This window comes from Pristiophorus japonicus, unplaced genomic scaffold, assembly GCF_044704955.1.
Source record: "Pristiophorus japonicus isolate sPriJap1 unplaced genomic scaffold, sPriJap1.hap1 HAP1_SCAFFOLD_2218, whole genome shotgun sequence".
In the NCBI taxonomy this organism is placed as follows: Eukaryota; Metazoa; Chordata; class Chondrichthyes; family Pristiophoridae; genus Pristiophorus; species Pristiophorus japonicus.
Window position 1 is genome coordinate 1 of NW_027251928.1, and position 18,891 is coordinate 18,891.

The 18,891-nt window shown below is 49.7% G+C and overlaps 15 non-coding genes across 15 annotated transcripts; all 15 read left to right on the forward strand.

The window, feature by feature from the left end:
* The first annotated feature begins 882 nt into the window (after positions 1-882).
* trnar-acg (transfer RNA arginine (anticodon ACG)) lies at positions 883-955 on the forward strand. The gene has a single exon. It is a non-coding gene; the product is annotated as a tRNA-Arg (tRNA).
* Positions 956-2,101: 1,146 nt separating this feature from the next.
* On the forward strand, positions 2,102-2,174 carry trnar-acg (transfer RNA arginine (anticodon ACG)). Its single transcript has one exon. It is a non-coding gene; the product is annotated as a tRNA-Arg (tRNA).
* Positions 2,175-3,320: 1,146 nt separating this feature from the next.
* On the forward strand, positions 3,321-3,393 carry trnar-acg (transfer RNA arginine (anticodon ACG)). Its single transcript has one exon. It is a non-coding gene; the product is annotated as a tRNA-Arg (tRNA).
* Positions 3,394-4,556: 1,163 nt separating this feature from the next.
* On the forward strand, positions 4,557-4,629 carry trnar-acg (transfer RNA arginine (anticodon ACG)). Its single transcript has one exon. It is a non-coding gene; the product is annotated as a tRNA-Arg (tRNA).
* Positions 4,630-5,775: 1,146 nt separating this feature from the next.
* Positions 5,776-5,848, forward strand: trnar-acg (transfer RNA arginine (anticodon ACG)). The gene has a single exon. It is a non-coding gene; the product is annotated as a tRNA-Arg (tRNA).
* A 1,133-nt stretch (positions 5,849-6,981) lies between these two features.
* On the forward strand, positions 6,982-7,054 carry trnar-acg (transfer RNA arginine (anticodon ACG)). The gene has a single exon. It is a non-coding gene; the product is annotated as a tRNA-Arg (tRNA).
* A 1,146-nt stretch (positions 7,055-8,200) lies between these two features.
* On the forward strand, positions 8,201-8,273 carry trnar-acg (transfer RNA arginine (anticodon ACG)). The gene has a single exon. It is a non-coding gene; the product is annotated as a tRNA-Arg (tRNA).
* Positions 8,274-9,419: 1,146 nt separating this feature from the next.
* Positions 9,420-9,492, forward strand: trnar-acg (transfer RNA arginine (anticodon ACG)). Its single transcript has one exon. It is a non-coding gene; the product is annotated as a tRNA-Arg (tRNA).
* A 1,133-nt stretch (positions 9,493-10,625) lies between these two features.
* On the forward strand, positions 10,626-10,698 carry trnar-acg (transfer RNA arginine (anticodon ACG)). The gene has a single exon. It is a non-coding gene; the product is annotated as a tRNA-Arg (tRNA).
* Positions 10,699-11,831: 1,133 nt separating this feature from the next.
* trnar-acg (transfer RNA arginine (anticodon ACG)) lies at positions 11,832-11,904 on the forward strand. The gene has a single exon. It is a non-coding gene; the product is annotated as a tRNA-Arg (tRNA).
* A 1,146-nt stretch (positions 11,905-13,050) lies between these two features.
* Positions 13,051-13,123, forward strand: trnar-acg (transfer RNA arginine (anticodon ACG)). Its single transcript has one exon. It is a non-coding gene; the product is annotated as a tRNA-Arg (tRNA).
* A 1,146-nt stretch (positions 13,124-14,269) lies between these two features.
* trnar-acg (transfer RNA arginine (anticodon ACG)) lies at positions 14,270-14,342 on the forward strand. Its single transcript has one exon. It is a non-coding gene; the product is annotated as a tRNA-Arg (tRNA).
* Positions 14,343-15,488: 1,146 nt separating this feature from the next.
* trnar-acg (transfer RNA arginine (anticodon ACG)) lies at positions 15,489-15,561 on the forward strand. Its single transcript has one exon. It is a non-coding gene; the product is annotated as a tRNA-Arg (tRNA).
* Positions 15,562-16,694: 1,133 nt separating this feature from the next.
* Positions 16,695-16,767, forward strand: trnar-acg (transfer RNA arginine (anticodon ACG)). Its single transcript has one exon. It is a non-coding gene; the product is annotated as a tRNA-Arg (tRNA).
* A 1,146-nt stretch (positions 16,768-17,913) lies between these two features.
* On the forward strand, positions 17,914-17,986 carry trnar-acg (transfer RNA arginine (anticodon ACG)). Its single transcript has one exon. It is a non-coding gene; the product is annotated as a tRNA-Arg (tRNA).
* Positions 17,987-18,891: the final 905 nt, after the last annotated feature.

Genomic DNA, 18,891 nt, shown 5'->3' on the forward strand with positions numbered 1-18,891 from the left:
CAGAAGCAGATGGGCTCACCCACACCTGACACAACTCTTGTGTCTGAACTATTAACTGAGCCAAAAGAACAGTGGAGAATGCAGGCATTGATCCCACTGCCTCACACATGCAAAGTAAGCGCTCTCCCATTTGAGCAAATTCCCCATTCACATCTGGTATTAGCTCCCAGTTTGCATCTGACTCGCCCCTTATCACTTGCCTGCTCGCTTCCACGACCAGCAGAAATCTCCTGCTTCAGGTTGGCCTGCTCCCTGAACACTTTTCATGCTTTGCTCCAATCGACGTTACTGAGCAATAGCAAGCGAGCAAGGGCAGGACTGGAAGCCACGGATATGGTGAAAGACGCCAAGAAGAGCTCGAGCCTGCGGAAGGGAAGCGAGTTGAGCGTAACGTCGCAGCCGCCACGAGCGTGAGGGAGCAAGCGAGAGGCCTGTCTGACTGATGGACAGATGATTCTATTGCCTGAGGCTTTGCCTGAAAGAAAGTGCTGCCTCTTTTCATGCATTGCTGCTCAAAGGCACTCCCTGCTGACACACAGATGCAAGTGTTCAAGCAAAACGGCGAAGGCACTGTCCTGTGCCTCAGCTGCAACATGTTCAGCTGTAAACTGCTCGTCATATTAAGAGCTCTGCCTTCAGCGAATTGCCACTTACCACACACATACATACTTCAAAAGAATGCTCACTGCTTCAAGCCGGAGTGCAACCAACTACCTAAGCACGACTTTGCTTTGCTTTGTTTTCTACTGCACTGCTCCGCTCTCCCACCTGTGAATCGAAGGGATGCGACAGAGGTGCCTCTCTTTGGTGATTGTCTGCCTCATGCCTTGGAATCTGCCCGTCCTGTGCACCTGCTGATGTCGCAGCCAGTTTTCACAGACTGGGCCAGTGGCGCAATGGATAATGCGTCTGACTACGGATCAGAAGATTGTAGGTTCGACTCCTACCTGGCTCGAGTATTTTTGCAATCTTTGCCACGTAAGCGAACATATTTGGTCAAACTGTCCAGCTCTTAAACTGGGAAGTACCTTCTTAGTGCAGTAGGCAGCACGTCAGTCTCATAATCTGAAGGTCCTGAATTCAATCCTTAGAAAAGGCATTGATACTTGTAAAGATGTTTTTCTTTCTTTCCATTTCAGCTGCATGCATGCAAAAATCGAGAAGTTTTGCTGCGACAGCACACCAAAGGATTTGATGTCCCTCAGCCTGCGGTGACCTTCAGAAGCAGATGGGCTCACCCACACCTGACACAACTCTTGTGTCTGAACTATTAACTGAGCCAAAAGAACAGTGGAGAATGCAGGCATTGATCCCACTGCCTCACACATGCAAAGTAAGCGCTCTCCCATTTGAGCAAATTCCCCATTCACATCTGGTATTAGCTCCCAGTTTGCATCTGACTCGCCCCTTATCACTTGCCTGCTCGCTTCCACGACCAGCAGAAATCTCCTGCTTCAGGTTGGCCTGCTCCCTGAACACTTTTCATGCTTTGCTCCAATCGACGTTACTGAGCAATAGCAAGCGAGCAAGGGCAGGACTGGAAGCCACGGATATGGTGAAAGACGCCAAGAAGAGCTCGAGCCTGCGGAAGGGAAGCGAGTTGAGCGTAACGTCGCAGCCGCCACGAGCGTGAGGGAGCAAGCGAGAGGCCTGTCTGACTGATGGACAGATGATTCTATTGCCTGAGGCTTTGCCTGAAAGAAAGTGCTGCCTCTTTTCATGCATTGCTGCTCAAAGGCACTCCCTGCTGACACACAGATGCAAGTGTTCAAGCAAAACGGCGAAGGCACTGTCCTGTGCCTCAGCTGCAACATGTTCAGCTGTAAACTGCTCGTCATATTAAGAGCTCTGCCTTCAGCGAATTGCCACTTACCACACACATACATACTTCAAAAGAATGCTCACTGCTTCAAGCCGGAGTGCAACCAACTACCTAAGCACGACTTTGCTTTGCTTTGTTTTCTACTGCACTGCTCCGCTCTCCCACCTGTGAATCGAAGGGATGCGACAGAGGTGCCTCTCTTTGGTGATTGTCTGCCTCATGCCTTGTAATCTGCCCGTCCTGTGCACCTGCTGATGTCGCAGCTAGTTTTCACAGACTGGGCCAGTGGCGCAATGGATAACGCGTCTGACTACGGATCAGAAGATTGTAGGTTCGACTCCTACCTGGCTCGAGTATTTTTGCAATCTTTGCCACGTAAGCGAACATATTTGGTCAAACTGTCCAGCTCTTAAACTGGGAAGTACCTTCTTAGTGCAGTAGGCAGCACGTCAGTCTCATAATCTGAAGGTCCTGAATTCAATCCTTAGAAAAGGCATTGATACTTGTAAAGATGTTTTTCTTTCTTTCCATTTCAGCTGCATGCATGCAAAAATCGAGAAGTTTTGCTGCGACAGCACACCAAAGGATTTGATGTCCCTCAGCCTGCGGTGACCTTCAGAAGCAGATGGGCTCACCCACACCTGACACAACTCTTGTGTCTGAACTATTAACTGAGCCAAAAGAACAGTGGAGAATGCAGGCATTGATCCCACTGCCTCACACATGCAAAGTAAGCGCTCTCCCATTTGAGCAAATTCCCCATTCACATCTGGCATTAGCTCCCAGTTTGCATCTGACTCGCCCCTTATCACTTGCCTGCTCGCTTCCACGACCAGCAGAAATCTCCTGCTTCAGGTTGGCCTGCTCCCTGAACACTTTTCATGCTTTGCTCCAATCGACGTTACTGAGCAATAGCAAGCGAGCAAGGGCAGGACTGGAAGCCACGGATATGGTGAAAGACGCCAAGAAGAGCTCGAGCCTGCGGAAGGGAAGCGAGTTGAGCGTAACGTCGCAGCCGCCACGAGCGTGAGGGAGCAAGCGAGAGGCCTGTCTGACTGATGGACAGATGATTCTATTGCCTGAGGCTTTGCCTGAAAGAAAGTGCTGCCTCTTTTCATGCATTGCTGCTCAAAGGCACTCCCTGCTGACACACAGATGCAAGTGTTCAAGCAAAACGGCGAAGGCACTGTCCTGTGCCTCAGCTGCAACATGTTCAGCTGTAAACTGCTCGTCATATTAAGAGCTCTGCCTTCAACGAATTGCCACTTACCACACACATACATACTTCAAAAGAATGCTCACTGCTTCAAGCCGGAGTGCAACCAACTACCTAAGCACGACTTTGCTTTGCTTTGTTTTCTACTGCACTGCTCCGCTCTCCCACCTGTGAATCGAAGGGATGCGACAGAGGTGCCTCTCTTTGGTGATTGTCTGCCTCATGCCTTGTAATCTGCCCGTCCTGTGCACCTGCTGATGTCGCAGCTAGTTTTCACAGACTGGGCCAGTGGCGCAATGGATAACGCGTCTGACTACGGATCAGAAGATTGTAGGTTCGACTCCTACCTGGCTCGAGTATTTTTGCAATCTTTGCATTATGGCTTTGGATGCCACGTAAGCGAACATATTTGGTCAAACTGTCCAGCTCTTAAACTGGGAAGTACCTTCTTAGTGCAGTAGGCAGCATGTCAGTCTCATAATCTGAAGGTCCTGAATTCAATCCTTAGAAAAGGCATTGATACTTGTAAAGATGTTTTTCTTTCTTTCCATTTCAGCTGCATGCATGCAAAAATCGAGAAGTTTTGCTGCGACAGCACACCAAAGGATTTGATGTCCCTCAGCCTGCGGTGACCTTCAGAAGCAGATGGGCTCACCCACACCTGACACAACTCTTGTGTCTGAACTATTAACTGAGCCAAAAGAACAGTGGAGAATGCAGGCATTGATCCCACTGCCTCACACATGCAAAGTAAGCGCTCTCCCATTTGAGCAAATTCCCCATTCACATCTGGTATTAGCTCCCAGTTTGCATCTGACTCGCCCCTTATCACTTGCCTGCTCGCTTCCACGACCAGCAGAAATCTCCTGCTTCAGGTTGGCCTGCTCCCTGAACACTTTTCATGCTTTGCTCCAATCGACGTTACTGAGCAATAGCAAGCGAGCAAGGGCAGGACTGGAAGCCACGGATATGGTGAAAGACGCCAAGAAGAGCTCGAGCCTGCGGAAGGGAAGCGAGTTGAGCGTAACGTCGCAGCCGCCACGAGCGTGAGGGAGCAAGCGAGAGGCCTGTCTGACTGATGGACAGATGATTCTATTGCCTGAGGCTTTGCCTGAAAGAAAGTGCTGCCTCTTTTCATGCATTGCTGCTCAAAGGCACTCCCTGCTGACACACAGATGCAAGTGTTCAAGCAAAACGGCGAAGGCACTGTCCTGTGCCTCAGCTGCAACATGTTCAGCTGTAAACTGCTCGTCATATTAAGAGCTCTGCCTTCAGCGAATTGCCACTTACCACACACATACATACTTCAAAAGAATGCTCACTGCTTCAAGCCGGAGTGCAACCAACTACCTAAGCACGACTTTGCTTTGCTTTGTTTTCTACTGCACTGCTCCGCTCTCCCACCTGTGAATCGAAGGGATGCGACAGAGGTGCCTCTCTTTGGTGATTGTCTGCCTCATGCCTTGTAATCTGCCCGTCCTGTGCACCTGCTGATGTCGCAGCCAGTTTTCACAGACTGGGCCAGTGGCGCAATGGATAATGCGTCTGACTACGGATCAGAAGATTGTAGGTTCGACTCCTACCTGGCTCGAGTATTTTTGCAATCTTTGCCACGTAAGCGAACATATTTGGTCAAACTGTCCAGCTCTTAAACTGGGAAGTACCTTCTTAGTGCAGTAGGCAGCACGTCAGTCTCATAATCTGAAGGTCCTGAATTCAATCCTTAGAAAAGGCATTGATACTTGTAAAGATGTTTTTCTTTCTTTCCATTTCAGCTGCATGCATGCAAAAATCGAGAAGTTTTGCTGCGACAGCACACCAAAGGATTTGATGTCCCTCAGCCTGCGGTGACCTTCAGAAGCAGATGGGCTCACCCACACCTGACACAACTCTTGTGTCTGAACTATTAACTGAGCCAAAAGAACAGTGGAGAATGCAGGCATTGATCCCACTGCCTCACACATGCAAAGTAAGCGCTCTCCCATTTGAGCAAATTCCCCATTCACATCTGGTATTAGCTCCCAGTTTGCATCTGACTCGCCCCTTATCACTTGCCTGCTCGCTTCCACGACCAGCAGAAATCTCCTGCTTCAGGTTGGCCTGCTCCCTGAACACTTTTCATGCTTTGCTCCAATCGACGTTACTGAGCAATAGCAAGCGAGCAAGGGCAGGACTGGAAGCCACGGATATGGTGAAAGACGCCAAGAAGAGCTCGAGCCTGCGGAAGGGAAGCGAGTTGAGCGTAACGTCGCAGCCGCCACGAGCGTGAGGGAGCAAGCGAGAGGCCTGTCTGACTGATGGACAGATGATTCTATTGCCTGAGGCTTTGCCTGAAAGAAAGTGCTGCCTCTTTTCATGCATTGCTGCTCAAAGGCACTCCCTGCTGACACACAGATGCAAGTGTTCAAGCAAAACGGCGAAGGCACTGTCCTGTGCCTCAGCTGCAACATGTTCAGCTGTAAACTGCTCGTCATATTAAGAGCTCTGCCTTCAGCGAATTGCCACTTACCACACACATACATACTTCAAAAGAATGCTCACTGCTTCAAGCCGGAGTGCAACCAACTACCTAAGCACGACTTTGCTTTGCTTTGTTTTCTACTGCACTGCTCCGCTCTCCCACCTGTGAATCGAAGGGATGCGACAGAGGTGCCTCTCTTTGGTGATTGTCTGCCTCATGCCTTGTAATCTGCCCGTCCTGTGCACCTGCTGATGTCGCAGCTAGTTTTCACAGACTGGGCCAGTGGCGCAATGGATAACGCGTCTGACTACGGATCAGAAGATTGTAGGTTCGACTCCTACCTGGCTCGAGTATTTTTGCAATCTTTGCCACGGAAGCGAACATATTTGGTCAAACTGTCCAGCTCTTAAACTGGGAAGTACCTTCTTAGTGCAGTAGGCAGCATGTCAGTCTCATAATCTGAAGGTCCTGAGTTCAATCCTTAGAAAAGGCATTGATACTTGTAAAGATGTTTTTCCTTCTTTCCATTTCAGCTGCATGCATGCAAAAATCGAGAAGTTTTGCTGCGACAGCACACCAAAGGATTTGATGTCCCTCAGCCTGCGGTGACCTTCAGAAGCAGATGGGCTCACCCACACCTGACACAACTCTTGTGTCTGAACTATTAACTGAGCCAAAAGAACAGTGGAGAATGCAGGCATTGATCCCACTGCCTCACACATGCAAAGTAAGCGCTCTCCCATTTGAGCAAATTCCTCATTCACATCTGGTATTAGCTCCCAGTTTGCATCTGACTCGCCCCTTATCACTTGCCTCCTCGCTTCCACGACCAGCAGAAATCTCCTGCTTCAGGGTGGCCTGCTCCCTGAACACTTTTCATGCTTTGCTCCAATCGACGTTACTGAGCAATAGCAAGCGAGCAACGGCAGGACTGGAAGCCACGGATATGGTGAAAGACGCCAAGAAGAGCTCGAGCCTGCGGAAGGGAAGCGAGTTGAGCCGCCACGAGCGTGAGGGAGCAAGCGAGAGGCCTGTCTGACTGATGGACAGATGATTCTATTGCCTGAGGCTTTGCCTGAAAGAAAGTGCTGCCTCTTTTCATGCATTGCTGCTCAAAGGCACTCCCTGCTGACACACAGATGCAAGTGTTCAAGCAAAACGGCGAAGGCACTGTCCTGTGCCTCAGCTGCAACATGTTCAGCTGTAAACTGCTCGTCATATTAAGAGCTCTGCCTTCAGCGAATTGCCACTTACCACACACATACATACTTCAAAAGAATGCTCACTGCTTCAAGCCGGAGTGCAACCAACTACCTAAGCACGACTTTGCTTTGCTTTGTTTTCTACTGCACTGCTCCGCTCTCCCACCTGTGAATCGAAGGGATGCGACAGAGGTGCCTCTCTTTGGTGATTGTCTGCCTCATGCCTTGTAATCTGCCCGTCCTGTGCACCTGCTGATGTCGCAGCTAGTTTTCACAGACTGGGCCAGTGGCGCAATGGATAACGCGTCTGACTACGGATCAGAAGATTGTAGGTTCGACTCCTACCTGGCTCGAGTATTTTTGCAATCTTTGCCACGTAAGCGAACATATTTGGTCAAACTGTCCAGCTCTTAAACTGGGAAGTACCTTCTTAGTGCAGTAGGCAGCACGTCAGTCTCATAATCTGAAGGTCCTGAATTCAATCCTTAGAAAAGGCATTGATACTTGTAAAGATGTTTTTCTTTCTTTCCATTTCAGCTGCATGCATGCAAAAATCGAGAAGTTTTGCTGCGACAGCACACCAAAGGATTTGATGTCCCTCAGCCTGCGGTGACCTTCAGAAGCAGATGGGCTCACCCACACCTGACACAACTCTTGTGTCTGAACTATTAACTGAGCCAAAAGAACAGTGGAGAATGCAGGCATTGATCCCACTGCCTCACACATGCAAAGTAAGCGCTCTCCCATTTGAGCAAATTCCCCATTCACATCTGGTATTAGCTCCCAGTTTGCATCTGACTCGCCCCTTATCACTTGCCTGCTCGCTTCCACGACCAGCAGAAATCTCCTGCTTCAGGTTGGCCTGCTCCCTGAACACTTTTCATGCTTTGCTCCAATCGACGTTACTGAGCAATAGCAAGCGAGCAAGGGCAGGACTGGAAGCCACGGATATGGTGAAAGACGCCAAGAAGAGCTCGAGCCTGCGGAAGGGAAGCGAGTTGAGCGTAACGTCGCAGCCGCTACGAGCGTGAGGGAGCAAGCGAGAGGCCTGTCTGACTGATGGACAGATGATTCTATTGCCTGAGGCTTTGCCTGAAAGAAAGTGCTGCCTCTTTTCATGCATTGCTGCTCAAAGGCACTCCCTGCTGACACACAGATGCAAGTGTTCAAGCAAAACGGCGAAGGCACTGTCCTGTGCCTCAGCTGCAACATGTTCAGCTGTAAACTGCTCGTCATATTAAGAGCTCTGCCTTCAGCGAATTGCCACTTACCACACACATACATACTTCAAAAGAATGCTCACTGCTTCAAGCCGGAGTGCAACCAACTACCTAAGCACGACTTTGCTTTGCTTTGTTTTCTACTGCACTGCTCCGCTCTCCCACCTGTGAATCGAAGGGATGCGACAGAGGTGCCTCTCTTTGGTGATTGTCTGCCTCATGCCTTGTAATCTGCCCGTCCTGTGCACCTGCTGATGTCGCAGCCAGTTTTCACAGACTGGGCCAGTGGCGCAATGGATAATGCGTCTGACTACGGATCAGAAGATTGTAGGTTCGACTCCTACCTGGCTCGAGTATTTTTGCAATCTTTGCCACGTAAGCGAACATATTTGGTCAAACTGTCCAGCTCTTAAACTGGGAAGTACCTTCTTAGTGCAGTAGGCAGCACGTCAGTCTCATAATCTGAAGGTCCTGAATTCAATCCTTAGAAAAGGCATTGATACTTGTAAAGATGTTTTTCTTTCTTTCCATTTCAGCTGCATGCATGCAAAAATCGAGAAGTTTTGCTGCGACAGCACACCAAAGGATTTGATGTCCCTCAGCCTGCGGTGACCTTCAGAAGCAGATGGGCTCACCCACACCTGACACAACTCTTGTGTCTGAACTATTAACTGAGCCAAAAGAACAGTGGAGAATGCAGGCATTGATCCCACTGCCTCACACATGCAAAGTAAGCGCTCTCCCATTTGAGCAAATTCCCCATTCACATCTGGTATTAGCTCCCAGTTTGCATCTGACTCGCCCCTTATCACTTGCCTGCTCGCTTCCACGACCAGCAGAAATCTCCTGCTTCAGGTTGGCCTGCTCCCTGAACACTTTTCATGCTTTGCTCCAATCGACGTTACTGAGCAATAGCAAGCGAGCAAGGGCAGGACTGGAAGCCACGGATATGGTGAAAGACGCCAAGAAGAGCTCGAGCCTGCGGAAGGGAAGCGAGTTGAGCGTAACGTCGCAGCCGCCACGAGCGTGAGGGAGCAAGCGAGAGGCCTGTCTGACTGATGGACAGATGATTCTATTGCCTGAGGCTTTGCCTGAAAGAAAGTGCTGCCTCTTTTCATGCATTGCTGCTCAAAGGCACTCCCTGCTGACACACAGATGCAAGTGTTCAAGCAAAACGGCGAAGGCACTGTCCTGTGCCTCAGCTGCAACATGTTCAGCTGTAAACTGCTCGTCATATTAAGAGCTCTGCCTTCAGCGAATTGCCACTTACCACACACATACATACTTCAAAAGAATGCTCACTGCTTCAAGCCGGAGTGCAACCAACTACCTAAGCACGACTTTGCTTTGCTTTGTTTTCTACTGCACTGCTCCGCTCTCCCACCTGTGAATCGAAGGGATGCGACAGAGGTGCCTCTCTTTGGTGATTGTCTGCCTCATGCCTTGTAATCTGCCCGTCCTGTGCACCTGCTGATGTCGCAGCTAGTTTTCACAGACTGGGCCAGTGGCGCAATGGATAACGCGTCTGACTACGGATCAGAAGATTGTAGGTTCGACTCCTACCTGGCTCGAGTATTTTTGCAATCTTTGCCACGGAAGCGAACATATTTGGTCAAACTGTCCAGCTCTTAAACTGGGAAGTACCTTCTTAGTGCAGTAGGCAGCATGTCAGTCTCATAATCTGAAGGTCCTGAGTTCAATCCTTAGAAAAGGCATTGATACTTGTAAAGATGTTTTTCCTTCTTTCCATTTCAGCTGCATGCATGCAAAAATCGAGAAGTTTTGCTGCGACAGCACACCAAAGGATTTGATGTCCCTCAGCCTGCGGTGACCTTCAGAAGCAGATGGGCTCACCCACACCTGACACAACTCTTGTGTCTGAACTATTAACTGAGCCAAAAGAACAGTGGAGAATGCAGGCATTGATCCCACTGCCTCACACATGCAAAGTAAGCGCTCTCCCATTTGAGCAAATTCCTCATTCACATCTGGTATTAGCTCCCAGTTTGCATCTGACTCGCCCCTTATCACTTGCCTCCTCGCTTCCACGACCAGCAGAAATCTCCTGCTTCAGGGTGGCCTGCTCCCTGAACACTTTTCATGCTTTGCTCCAATCGACGTTACTGAGCAATAGCAAGCGAGCAACGGCAGGACTGGAAGCCACGGATATGGTGAAAGACGCCAAGAAGAGCTCGAGCCTGCGGAAGGGAAGCGAGTTGAGCCGCCACGAGCGTGAGGGAGCAAGCGAGAGGCCTGTCTGACTGATGGACAGATGATTCTATTGCCTGAGGCTTTGCCTGAAAGAAAGTGCTGCCTCTTTTCATGCATTGCTGCTCAAAGGCACTCCCTGCTGACACACAGATGCAAGTGTTCAAGCAAAACGGCGAAGGCACTGTCCTGTGCCTCAGCTGCAACATGTTCAGCTGTAAACTGCTCGTCATATTAAGAGCTCTGCCTTCAGCGAATTGCCACTTACCACACACATACATACTTCAAAAGAATGCTCACTGCTTCAAGCCGGAGTGCAACCAACTACCTAAGCACGACTTTGCTTTGCTTTGTTTTCTACTGCACTGCTCCGCTCTCCCACCTGTGAATCGAAGGGATGCGACAGAGGTGCCTCTCTTTGGTGATTGTCTGCCTCATGCCTTGTAATCTGCCCGTCCTGTGCACCTGCTGATGTCGCAGCTAGTTTTCACAGACTGGGCCAGTGGCGCAATGGATAACGCGTCTGACTACGGATCAGAAGATTGTAGGTTCGACTCCTACCTGGCTCGAGTATTTTTGCAATCTTTGCCACGGAAGCGAACATATTTGGTCAAACTGTCCAGCTCTTAAACTGGGAAGTACCTTCTTAGTGCAGTAGGCAGCATGTCAGTCTCATAATCTGAAGGTCCTGAGTTCAATCCTTAGAAAAGGCATTGATACTTGTAAAGATGTTTTTCCTTCTTTCCATTTCAGCTGCATGCATGCAAAAATCGAGAAGTTTTGCTGCGACAGCACACCAAAGGATTTGATGTCCCTCAGCCTGCGGTGACCTTCAGAAGCAGATGGGCTCACCCACACCTGACACAACTCTTGTGTCTGAACTATTAACTGAGCCAAAAGAACAGTGGAGAATGCAGGCATTGATCCCACTGCCTCACACATGCAAAGTAAGCGCTCTCCCATTTGAGCAAATTCCTCATTCACATCTGGTATTAGCTCCCAGTTTGCATCTGACTCGCCCCTTATCACTTGCCTCCTCGCTTCCACGACCAGCAGAAATCTCCTGCTTCAGGTTGGCCTGCTCCCTGAACACTTTTCATGCTTTGCTCCAATCGACGTTACTGAGCAATAGCAAGCGAGCAACGGCAGGACTGGAAGCCACGGATATGGTGAAAGACGCCAAGAAGAGCTCGAGCCTGCGGAAGGGAAGCGAGTTGAGCCGCCACGAGCGTGAGGGAGCAAGCGAGAGGCCTGTCTGACTGATGGACAGATGATTCTATTGCCTGAGGCTTTGCCTGAAAGAAAGTGCTGCCTCTTTTCATGCATTGCTGCTCAAAGGCACTCCCTGCTGACACACAGATGCAAGTGTTCAAGCAAAACGGCGAAGGCACTGTCCTGTGCCTCAGCTGCAACATGTTCAGCTGTAAACTGCTCGTCATATTAAGAGCTCTGCCTTCAGCGAATTGCCACTTACCACACACATACATACTTCAAAAGAATGCTCACTGCTTCAAGCCGGAGTGCAACCAACTACCTAAGCACGACTTTGCTTTGCTTTGTTTTCTACTGCACTGCTCCGCTCTCCCACCTGTGAATCGAAGGGATGCGACAGAGGTGCCTCTCTTTGGTGATTGTCTGCCTCATGCCTTGTAATCTGCCCGTCCTGTGCACCTGCTGATGTCGCAGCTAGTTTTCACAGACTGGGCCAGTGGCGCAATGGATAACGCGTCTGACTACGGATCAGAAGATTGTAGGTTCGACTCCTACCTGGCTCGAGTATTTTTGCAATCTTTGCCACGTAAGCGAACATATTTGGTCAAACTGTCCAGCTCTTAAACTGGGAAGTACCTTCTTAGTGCAGTAGGCAGCACGTCAGTCTCATAATCTGAAGGTCCTGAATTCAATCCTTAGAAAAGGCATTGATACTTGTAAAGATGTTTTTCTTTCTTTCCATTTCAGCTGCATGCATGCAAAAATCGAGAAGTTTTGCTGCGACAGCACACCAAAGGATTTGATGTCCCTCAGCCTGCGGTGACCTTCAGAAGCAGATGGGCTCACCCACACCTGACACAACTCTTGTGTCTGAACTATTAACTGAGCCAAAAGAACAGTGGAGAATGCAGGCATTGATCCCACTGCCTCACACATGCAAAGTAAGCACTCTCCCATTTGAGCAAATTCCCCATTCACATCTGGTATTAGCTCCCAGTTTGCATCTGACTCGCCCCTTATCACTTGCCTCCTCGCTTCCACGACCAGCAGAAATCTCCTGCTTCAGGTTGGCCTGCTCCCCGAACACTTTTCATGCTTTGCTCCAATCGACGTTACTGAGCAATAGCAAGCGAGCAAGGGCAGGACTGGAAGCCACGGATATGGTGAAAGACGCCAAGAAGAGCTCGAGCCTGCGGAAGGGAAGCGAGTTGAGCGTAACGTCGCAGCCGCCACGAGCGTGAGGGAGCAAGCGAGAGGCCTGTCTGACTGATGGACAGATGATTCTATTGCCTGAGGCTTTGCCTGAAAGAAAGTGCTGCCTCTTTTCATGCATTGCTGCTCAAAGGCACTCCCTGCTGACACACAGATGCAAGTGTTCAAGCAAAACGGCGAAGGCACTGTCCTGTGCCTCAGCTGCAACATGTTCAGCTGTAAACTGCTCGTCATATTAAGAGCTCTGCCTTCAGCGAATTGCCACTTACCACACACATACATACTTCAAAAGAATGCTCACTGCTTCAAGCCGGAGTGCAACCAACTACCTAAGCACGACTTTGCTTTGCTTTGTTTTCTACTGCACTGCTCCGCTCTCCCACCTGTGAATCGAAGGGATGCGACAGAGGTGCCTCTCTTTGGTGATTGTCTGCCTCATGCCTTGTAATCTGCCCGTCCTGTGCACCTGCTGATGTCGCAGCTAGTTTTCACAGACTGGGCCAGTGGCGCAATGGATAACGCGTCTGACTACGGATCAGAAGATTGTAGGTTCGACTCCTACCTGGCTCGAGTATTTTTGCAATCTTTGCCACGTAAGCGAACATATTTGGTCAAACTGTCCAGCTCTTAAACTGGGAAGTACCTTCTTAGTGCAGTAGGCAGCACGTCAGTCTCATAATCTGAAGGTCCTGAATTCAATCCTTAGAAAAGGCATTGATACTTGTAAAGATGTTTTTCTTTCTTTCCATTTCAGCTGCATGCATGCAAAAATCGAGAAGTTTTGCTGCGACAGCACACCAAAGGATTTGATGTCCCTCAGCCTGCGGTGACCTTCAGAAGCAGATGGGCTCACCCACACCTGACACAACTCTTGTGTCTGAACTATTAACTGAGCCAAAAGAACAGTGGAGAATGCAGGCATTGATCCCACTGCCTCACACATGCAAAGTAAGCGCTCTCCCATTTGAGCAAATTCCCCATTCACATCTGGTATTAGCTCCCAGTTTGCATCTGACTCGCCCCTTATCACTTGCCTGCTCGCTTCCACGACCAGCAGAAATCTCCTGCTTCAGGTTGGCCTGCTCCCTGAACACTTTTCATGCTTTGCTCCAATCGACGTTACTGAGCAATAGCAAGCGAGCAAGGGCAGGACTGGAAGCCACGGATATGGTGAAAGACGCCAAGAAGAGCTCGAGCCTGCGGAAGGGAAGCGAGTTGAGCGTAACGTCGCAGCCGCCACGAGCGTGAGGGAGCAAGCGAGAGGCCTGTCTGACTGATGGACAGATGATTCTATTGCCTGAGGCTTTGCCTGAAAGAAAGTGCTGCCTCTTTTCATGCATTGCTGCTCAAAGGCACTCCCTGCTGACACACAGATGCAAGTGTTCAAGCAAAACGGCGAAGGCACTGTCCTGTGCCTCAGCTGCAACATGTTCAGCTGTAAACTGCTCGTCATATTAAGAGCTCTGCCTTCAGCGAATTGCCACTTACCACACACATACATACTTCAAAAGAATGCTCACTGCTTCAAGCCGGAGTGCAACCAACTACCTAAGCACGACTTTGCTTTGCTTTGTTTTCTACTGCACTGCTCCGCTCTCCCACCTGTGAATCGAAGGGATGCGACAGAGGTGCCTCTCTTTGGTGATTGTCTGCCTCATGCCTTGTAATCTGCCCGTCCTGTGCACCTGCTGATGTCGCAGCCAGTTTTCACAGACTGGGCCAGTGGCGCAATGGATAATGCGTCTGACTACGGATCAGAAGATTGTAGGTTCGACTCCTACCTGGCTCGAGTATTTTTGCAATCTTTGCCACGTAAGCGAACATATTTGGTCAAACTGTCCAGCTCTTAAACTGGGAAGTACCTTCTTAGTGCAGTAGGCAGCACGTCAGTCTCATAATCTGAAGGTCCTGAATTCAATCCTTAGAAAAGGCATTGATACTTGTAAAGATGTTTTTCTTTCTTTCCATTTCAGCTGCATGCATGCAAAAATCGAGAAGTTTTGCTGCGACAGCACACCAAAGGATTTGATGTCCCTCAGCCTGCGGTGACCTTCAGAAGCAGATGGGCTCACCCACACCTGACACAACTCTTGTGTCTGAACTATTAACTGAGCCAAAAGAACAGTGGAGAATGCAGGCATTGATCCCACTGCCTCACACATGCAAAGTAAGCGCTCTCCCATTTGAGCAAATTCCCCATTCACATCTGGTATTAGCTCCCAGTTTGCATCTGACTCGCCCCTTATCACTTGCCTGCTCGCTTCCACGACCAGCAGAAATCTCCTGCTTCAGGTTGGCCTGCTCCCTGAACACTTTTCATGCTTTGCTCCAATCGACGTTACTGAGCAATAGCAAGCGAGCAAGGGCAGGACTGGAAGCCACGGATATGGTGAAAGACGCCAAGAAGAGCTCGAGCCTGCGGAAGGGAAGCGAGTTGAGCGTAACGTCGCAGCCGCCACGAGCGTGAGGGAGCAAGCGAGAGGCCTGTCTGACTGATGGACAGATGATTCTATTGCCTGAGGCTTTGCCTGAAAGAAAGTGCTGCCTCTTTTCATGCATTGCTGCTCAAAGGCACTCCCTGCTGACACACAGATGCAAGTGTTCAAGCAAAACGGCGAAGGCACTGTCCTGTGCCTCAGCTGCAACATGTTCAGCTGTAAACTGCTCGTCATATTAAGAGCTCTGCCTTCAGCGAATTGCCACTTACCACACACATACATACTTCAAAAGAATGCTCACTGCTTCAAGCCGGAGTGCAACCAACTACCTAAGCACGACTTTGCTTTGCTTTGTTTTCTACTGCACTGCTCCGCTCTCCCACCTGTGAATCGAAGGGATGCGACAGAGGTGCCTCTCTTTGGTGATTGTCTGCCTCATGCCTTGTAATCTGCCCGTCCTGTGCACCTGCTGATGTCGCAGCTAGTTTTCACAGACTGGGCCAGTGGCGCAATGGATAACGCGTCTGACTACGGATCAGAAGATTGTAGGTTCGACTCCTACCTGGCTCGAGTATTTTTGCAATCTTTGCCACGGAAGCGAACATATTTGGTCAAACTGTCCAGCTCTTAAACTGGGAAGTACCTTCTTAGTGCAGTAGGCAGCATGTCAGTCTCATAATCTGAAGGTCCTGAGTTCAATCCTTAGAAAAGGCATTGATACTTGTAAAGATGTTTTTCCTTCTTTCCATTTCAGCTGCATGCATGCAAAAATCGAGAAGTTTTGCTGCGACAGCACACCAAAGGATTTGATGTCCCTCAGCCTGCGGTGACCTTCAGAAGCAGATGGGCTCACCCACACCTGACACAACTCTTGTGTCTGAACTATTAACTGAGCCAAAAGAACAGTGGAGAATGCAGGCATTGATCCCACTGCCTCACACATGCAAAGTAAGCGCTCTCCCATTTGAGCAAATTCCTCATTCACATCTGGTATTAGCTCCCAGTTTGCATCTGACTCGCCCCTTATCACTTGCCTCCTCGCTTCCACGACCAGCAGAAATCTCCTGCTTCAGGGTGGCCTGCTCCCTGAACACTTTTCATGCTTTGCTCCAATCGACGTTACTGAGCAATAGCAAGCGAGCAACGGCAGGACTGGAAGCCACGGATATGGTGAAAGACGCCAAGAAGAGCTCGAGCCTGCGGAAGGGAAGCGAGTTGAGCCGCCACGAGCGTGAGGGAGCAAGCGAGAGGCCTGTCTGACTGATGGACAGATGATTCTATTGCCTGAGGCTTTGCCTGAAAGAAAGTGCTGCCTCTTTTCATGCATTGCTGCTCAAAGGCACTCCCTGCTGACACACAGATGCAAGTGTTCAAGCAAAACGGCGAAGGCACTGTCCTGTGCCTCAGCTGCAACATGTTCAGCTGTAAACTGCTCGTCATATTAAGAGCTCTGCCTTCAGCGAATTGCCACTTACCACACACATACATACTTCAAAAGAATGCTCACTGCTTCAAGCCGGAGTGCAACCAACTACCTAAGCACGACTTTGCTTTGCTTTGTTTTCTACTGCACTGCTCCGCTCTCCCACCTGTGAATCGAAGGGATGCGACAGAGGTGCCTCTCTTTGGTGATTGTCTGCCTCATGCCTTGTAATCTGCCCGTCCTGTGCACCTGCTGATGTCGCAGCTAGTTTTCACAGACTGGGCCAGTGGCGCAATGGATAACGCGTCTGACTACGGATCAGAAGATTGTAGGTTCGACTCCTACCTGGCTCGAGTATTTTTGCAATCTTTGCCACGTAAGCGAACATATTTGGTCAAACTGTCCAGCTCTTAAACTGGGAAGTACCTTCTTAGTGCAGTAGGCAGCACGTCAGTCTCATAATCTGAAGGTCCTGAATTCAATCCTTAGAAAAGGCATTGATACTTGTAAAGATGTTTTTCTTTCTTTCCATTTCAGCTGCATGCATGCAAAAATCGAGAAGTTTTGCTGCGACAGCACACCAAAGGATTTGATGTCCCTCAGCCTGCGGTGACCTTCAGAAGCAGATGGGCTCACCCACACCTGACACAACTCTTGTGTCTGAACTATTAACTGAGCCAAAAGAACAGTGGAGAATGCAGGCATTGATCCCACTGCCTCACACATGCAAAGTAAGCACTCTCCCATTTGAGCAAATTCCCCATTCACATCTGGTATTAGCTCCCAGTTTGCATCTGACTCGCCCCTTATCACTTGCCTCCTCGCTTCCACGACCAGCAGAAATCTCCTGCTTCAGGTTGGCCTGCTCCCTGAACACTTTTCATGCTTTGCTCCAATCGACGTTACTGAGCAATAGCAAGCGAGCAAGGGCAGGACTGGAAGCCACGGATATGGTGAAAGACGCCAAGAAGAGCTCGAGCCTGCGGAAGGGAAGCGAGTTGAGCGTAACGTCGCAGCCGCCACGAGCGTGAGGGAGCAAGCGAGAGGCCTGTCTGACTGATGGACAGATGATTCTATTGCCTGAGGCTTTGCCTGAAAGAAAGTGCTGCCTCTTTTCATGCATTGCTGCTCAAAGGCACTCCCTGCTGACACACAGATGCAAGTGTTCAAGCAAAACGGCGAAGGCACTGTCCTGTGCCTCAGCTGCAACATGTTCAGCTGTAAACTGCTCGTCATATTAAGAGCTCTGCCTTCAGCGAATTGCCACTTACCACACACATACATACTTCAAAAGAATGCTCACTGCTTCAAGCCGGAGTGCAACCAACTACCTAAGCACGACTTTGCTTTGCTTTGTTTTCTACTGCACTGCTGCGCTCTCCCACCTGTGAATCGAAGGGATGCGACAGAGGTGCCTCTCTTTGGTGATTGTCTGCCTCATGCCTTGTAATCTGCCCGTCCTGTGCACCTGCTGATGTCGCAGCCAGTTTTCACAGACTGGGCCAGTGGCGCAATGGATAATGCGTCTGACTACGGATCAGAAGATTGTAGGTTCGACTCCTACCTGGCTCGAGTATTTTTGCAATCTTTGCCACGTAAGCGAACATATTTGGTCAAACTGTCCAGCTCTTAAACTGGGAAGTACCTTCTTAGTGCAGTAGGCAGCACGTCAGTCTCATAATCTGAAGGTCCTGAATTCAATCCTTAGAAAAGGCATTGATACTTGTAAAGATGTTTTTCTTTCTTTCCATTTCAGCTGCATGCATGCAAAAATCGAGAAGTTTTGCTGCGACAGCACACCAAAGGATTTGATGTCCCTCAGCCTGCGGTGACCTTCAGAAGCAGATGGGCTCACCCACACCTGACACAACTCTTGTGTCTGAACTATTAACTGAGCCAAAAGAACAGTGGAGAATGCAGGCATTGATCCCACTGCCTCACACATGCAAAGTAAGCGCTCTCCCATTTGAGCAAATCCCCCATTCACATCTGGTATTAGCTCCCAGTTTGCATCTGACTCGCCCCTTATCACTTGCCTGCTCGCTTCCACGACCAGCAGAAATCTCCTGCTTCAGGTTGGCCTGCTCCCTGAACACTTTTCATGCTTTGCTCCAATCGACGTTACTGAGCAATAGCAAGCGAGCAAGGGCAGGACTGGAAGCCACGGATATGGTGAAAGACGCCAAGAAGAGCTCGAGCCTGCGGAAGGGAAGCGAGTTGAGCGTAACGTCGCAGCCGCCACGAGCGTGAGGGAGCAAGCGAGAGGCCTGTCTGACTGATGGACAGATGATTCTATTGCCTGAGGCTTTGCCTGAAAGAAAGTGCTGCCTCTTTTCATGCATTGCTGCTCAAAGGCACTCCCTGCTGACACACAGATGCAAGTGTTCAAGCAAAACGGCGAAGGCACTGTCCTGTGCCTCAGCTGCAACATGTTCAGCTGTAAACTGCTCGTCATATTAAGAGCTCTGCCTTCAGCG